The following is a 6,016-nucleotide window of genomic DNA, read 5'->3' on the forward strand; positions in this document are numbered from 1 at the left end:
AGAGCGGGAGGGCCTTGCACCGTCGCCGGCGACGCCACGCCCGATATCTGGTTCAGGGGCGCGTTGGAGGCAGGGATCTGGGAGCAGGTCAGGCAGGCCAGGCAACACATTGAGTGGAAGGGGCAATGCAGCAAAATTATTGGACCACGCAAGAAAACGAGGGCGGGCCAACCCAGTTGGAGGGGTTGGAGTCCACAGGCTGTCCACAGGCTGCCCCCCCCCCCCCCCCCATCCTCACCGGGCCATGAATGGCTGGCGCTCACATGTCCCTTGATCCCCCCACCGGGGGGGGGGGGGGGCGCGGGCCACGGCCACCTTTTCCCTCCCATGTAGTCAGGGAACGGGGGGGGGGGGGGCACTGGCCATTTGACTCTACCGTATGGGCAATGTGTCTCGCGCCCACTCCCGTGATAAAGGATGGGGGGACGTGACGTGTCACGTGGTTCGTCTATGTTAGTGATTTTGTAAGTAAAGGTAGCGGTCTGCATTTTAAATGGTTTAGTGTGGAAGCGAGGCTGGAGTGATTCGGTCAGACGACACCAGGACACTCGCGCCCGGTGTGGGTGGGCATGGCGAACGAGGCCGTTGACGTGCGCTTCGGCGCGTCGGATCGCCCGTTAGCCCGCGCCGAGGCTATCTTGATTTTGCCGTTGGAAGAGGCTTAGCGGCCCCGAGGAGGCGCGGCGGCTCGTCAAGGCCTTCGTCTTTCCCGTGTCGCGGTCAGGCGCGGCGTACGGGCCACGTCGCCATACCCAGGAAGGTTTTCCTTTTGCGGTGACGTCAGTCTGTGGGATAGCTGGACGGCTTTACCTTTCTCGCTCTCTTAATTCGCTTTCCGATTGTTTGGGGCGGCCGGATCCATATCGGCCACGTCTAGTGTACCCGCACTTAATTTCTTCAACGCGCGATATCTTATCCCTTCTTTATCGCGCGCCCGACCTAATTTATTGACTGATTTTGCATGGCATCCGTGCGCGTGTATTTGGTTTTTTCGTTGCTGTTTTTGTGGTTAATTGCCTTATCTAAGCGGGACATTTTGCCTTGGAATCGACGAGGTCAACTTTTGCCGGACGGTCAGACCTGCGTTCGATACGCAACTTGCCGTCCTTTCCCGAAGGTCAAATAGTAGAGGGACCGTAACCGAAGGATGATAGGCACAGAGCGCGCCCGAGCAGCGCGGCTTGACCACGGCAGGGCTGAGGAGCCAGACGACCGCACTCCTGCTTCCACGCAGATGTACGCTTGTGGGTAATGCGAGTCAAGGGCACAGTTTCGTTTTTTAAGAGGCGGTTCATTCGTTTTGTCGTTCCTCACTTGACCCCAGCCGTGACGGCATAAGGAGGCATAGGTCATGGTATGACCCAGGACCGGTGAGGACCGCCCGGGATACCGGATTATGCACGACGGCAGTGGGGTCTGTCCGCTGGTGTCCTTGGGAGAAAACAGGACACAGCCTGCTCCCTTCCGATGATGTGTACGCCAGGCCCTATGAGCGCTTGATGGCAGGATGTTCGGGACGAATAGAGATCCCGCCATCGACGCTCATAGGAAGCGCGACGAAGAACCCCGTCGTCGGACAGGCCGGTCAGGCCGAGTCTCCAGAGCGTGCCGGCCGATGCGACCGTAAAGCGTGAACGCAGGTCACGCCGGGCGCTCATCGTCTGCCGAGGGACTCCATCGTCCCATCGGGCGCGCCGTCTACCTCCAGGTCTTAAGGAACGCGCCGTGGGGTGGTGCCTTGCAACGCTCACGAGGCGCTGCTCGGGGAGCGTGCGAGACAGCGGAAAGCTGCGAGCGGTGGGCGTGGCCAAATGAATGACGGGCCGCACTTCGTGGACGGAACGCGGGAAGCGTCGTCCGAACAGGGAGTCATCTCCCTGGAGGTGAGGCGAGGGAACGAGTCGCCGTCCAGCTTCGGACACCTGATGTCAGCCCAGCAGCTGCGTCCGTGCCGAGCTGACAAACTAACTTGCGACATTTTACATTAGGCTTAAACGTGGCTTCATTGAATGTTTGAAATCTGATAAATAAATATAAATTCAACTTAACGAGGAATCGCCAGACGTGCCAGTTATAATGCCAAGGCGCTGGACAAAACAGCCGGGGGGGCATCCATATGCGAGCCAAGGATGAGTGCGGTGACGCGGGCGCCGGCGTATGTGTACGCTTGGAGTGAATGTGGCGGGGCGCCGAATGCATTGAGTCTGTGGGCTCCCAGGGTTGTTATCCAACGGGCCCTTGTCAGTATATTTCGCCAAATGCGTGGGACACTTGCCAGCTTGGCGTATTATCGGTGCATGCAGTTCCGTTTTTGCCCCGTTTAAATAGTATCATAAGTAATACCCCGGCCACCCGCTTCATCCTAGCTCTGTGGCTCATACGAGTGTGTGCTGATGTCAAGTGTACCGAAGTCACAACGTGCCGAGTCGTGTGCTTCATCATCTGATTCGTATGCTGACCAACGGCCACTCAGTATAAATTCGCTCTTGTGGGGAGGCGTGCCAGCGGCAGCCGGCGGCGCACAAATATCCAGCGGCGGCCCAGCAGCAGCGCACGACGCCCACCACAGAAACCCCCACAAAGATCCAAAGGTGTTCCAGGCCTCGAGGGGAGGGGAAAAGGTGCCCCCAATGGCTGAATCAGCGTCCATGTGGTTTGACAATATGTCTCGATGTCAAGAAGGATGCCCTGAACAATAAAGGACATCGAAAGATCCCGGACTGGAAGGGCGACCTCCGAGGACTAATTCGCCCTCCCCCCCCCCCCCCCCCCCCCTCCTCCCTCCTCGTAGTCGATGTCCCGTGGGCGAGAAGAAAACTCTTAACGCTAAAATGGCACCTCAAGAGCTGGAGAGCCGCCTCGATGGCCCGCAGGGCGCCCCTGAAGTTTGAAGATGCGTCCCGAGGGCAACAAGAACGCCCTAAAGAATAAAAGGGAGAATCAAAGCCCGGAGGGACGCCCTGCGGGCTCAAAGGGCGCCGCTGTCGCTCACAGTATGCCCCATGACCAGGTCTAAGGATGCTCTAAAAAAAGGTCTCCTATGCTGGGCCCCCGCGGGCTAAAAAGGAGTCCTTGTAGTTTGAAATTACGTTCCTTTGTGTAGAAGAATGCTTTTAAGAATAAAAGGGCGTCCTAAGCCATCGAGAGGCGCCCCGGTGATCCAAAAGATATCCTTGCGGTCTAAATATATGCTTCGAGGTCTAGAAGGATGCGCTCAAGTCATGAGTCAGCAATGCATGAAGCACAATGTATTTAATGCGCGTCGCTGCAGCCGCCAGAGAGGGGTCGATAAAATGGTTCAAGGGGCCAACCCTTCCCCCCTCCCCCCCCCCCCACGACAGCGCGGAGCTTGGAGCGTGGGCTATGGTGGCGCGCGAGTGAAGCGGGCAGCTGTTCTGGAAAAGTAGCTTGCTATTTCCATGAGCGGGGTACAGTGTTTGCGAGATCGGATTTCACTTGAGCTAAACCATATGGCTATCTCCGTGGTGCAGATAAATTAGCCAACTGTGTACTTCCCGTGGTCTTTTCAGCAATTTTATAGAATGAATCGACCAAAATTAGAGTTCTTTCGAAGTAGGTTTGACGCCGCCCTGATTAAAAATGGCGCCCCCTTGGAGAGGGTGCCTCTCCCCCGGTCGGAATTCCTGAATCCGTCCATGTTTGTCGATGTCCGCACTCTTGTTACCAAGGCACCTAAAAATTGGCAGGACATCACCAAAACTTTCGATGCATATGAGCAAACATGGGAATGCTGGGGTAAAGAAATACAGCAAGTGTCTGAACTGCGGTACACTAGGTACCTGAACACAATACTGCCAATATCATCATTATGTAGCATTATTACCATCACATCGACTTTGAGTAGGAAGTCATTCCGCCCCTTCAAAACCATTTGAGACCGACCACATGGTTCTTACCGTTAATTTTGACATCAGGGTGAATCAGAGTGACCAAGATCTGGGGAGAAATCAGCATTTCGGGGCGGGTTAAGCTAACTTTATTTGCTTGGCCCGTAACCTACTTCAGAAAGTGACACCCTGCTCGCGGCGACGAACGGCAATCGAAAGACTGCTCTCTCGTCCGGCGGTAGATCCGCCGCAGGCTACGAGACGAAAGCACCGTGGCAGACAGGCCACGCCAGCGCACTGCCGAGGCACCAGATGTCCCTCTGACACGCAGCCGTCCCACCGCCGCCACCGAGACACCAGACGTCCCTCGCACACGCAGCCGACCCATCGCTGCCACCGAGACACAATACGTCTCTCTGACACGCAGCCGCCGCCGCTGCGACCGAGACACCAGACGTCCCTCTGACCCGCCGCCGTCCTACCGCTGCGACCGAGACACCAGACGTCCCTCTGACACGCCACCGTGCCACCGCTGCTACCGAGACACCAGACGTCCCTCGCACACGCAGTCGCCGCTGTTCCGTGTGCTCTGTCGCCGCCCTGTGTTGGAACGCAGGACAATGCCGGGGTATGATGCACCGCTCCTCCGCGGTCATCCATCTGTTTGTCGTGGCGGTACGCGGCCTCGGGGCGGCAGCCGTCTGCCTGTAAACACGGGCTAACGTGGCGGGGTGGACAGGGCGGTCAGGTCAGCACAGCTGAACACGGACCAGCGGGGCGGGGTGGACAGGCCGGTTAGCACAGCTGAACACGGACCAGCGGGGCGGGGTGGACAGGCCGGTCAGCACAGCTGAACACTGACCAGCGGGGCGGGGCTGCGTTGGCTTTCTGCTTAAGTAATTCACATTAGCTTGAGCATGCGCGAAGTAGCAGAACGGCCTCTGGATTAAGCTCCCACAAATGCCATCTGACTCGGGCTTGGTAGCACTTGCAGCGACAATGTGCCTGAGGCACTTAGCTCCCTGCCGCAGGCACTTCTACTCGACAACTTGACCATGTTGCTGCGCCCTTGCGCGTGTACTGCGCGGCAGTGTACATACTGCTGGTGTCTGATGGAATCGACCGCAAAGGCTTCAACCATTTTCTCAAATGAAACCATCGAGGCGAAAATCACATAAATCCACGATTTCACCATTTGTGACGATGTATTGCCAAAATATGGTGTCACATGACAGCAGTGAGCTCACCTGACGCCCGTACGCACCCCTTTCCGTGCTACATCCATCAAAACACATCTACCTTTCAGTGCCTTCCACAAAGTCCCGGCGGTCGGGCCAACTCCCCATCACCCCGTGAGTGGCGCCTGGTAGCCGTCTGTAACGCGGTCGGCACGCGGCGCCGGCAGGCCCGTCAGCGGCGGACCCCCGCTTCGACCGGTCCCAGTCGGCGCGCCGCCGAACACCAGCTCGGCACGTCCGGCTGGCAGAAGCGGCTGCAGGGGTCCCCAATCACGTCAGCCACGCACGAGCGGTTAGTTGATTTCGCCCTCATCAGATCACGTCAGATTCTGCGCTCGAGGGGTGGGCGTGGAAGGTGGGCAGCCCACAGCACCTCCAACCGTGGGAGGTGGCCGCCATGATGAGCATCACCGTGTCCAAAATATCGCCGCGGTCACCACTTTGCCGGAAAAGGCAAGAGTTAAGCGCTTGTCCGGATTGTTAATTTCAAAAGGTCGCCATATGAAACATCAGATGACAAATGAGTAAGGTGTTCTGATAGACTCGGAAATCGCATCCCAGTAGTAAACAAAATATTTACTTGCATGCTCCTCGAGCCGTTACGTCACCTGTAACGGTTAAGCAGGATTCTAGTAGCATTATCTAATTTGTTGCTTCGTATGCCTCCACTTCGAACTATGATTGAAACGGACGAAATGTTCCTTCAGTATTCTACGTTAAGTAGGTAAGTCAGATTGGGGCAGTGATGTAAGAAAATGACGCGAAATCCTCGGCACAACCTCCTCATGTCGGTGAGCAATCACACGTTCGTTGGATGAGCATTAGGAGACAAGACCACATCATTACGGCATGGAAAACAAAGTGATCACTTCATGGCGTACTCTTCGTGCATGATGAAGCATTGAACATTAGCTTTGGCATCATAACAAC

Source organism: Pollicipes pollicipes, unplaced genomic scaffold (assembly GCF_011947565.3).
Source record: "Pollicipes pollicipes isolate AB1234 unplaced genomic scaffold, Ppol_2.1 Scaffold_6686;HRSCAF=7923_pilon_pilon_pilon, whole genome shotgun sequence".
NCBI classification, from domain to species: domain Eukaryota; kingdom Metazoa; phylum Arthropoda; class Thecostraca; order Pollicipedomorpha; family Pollicipedidae; genus Pollicipes; species Pollicipes pollicipes.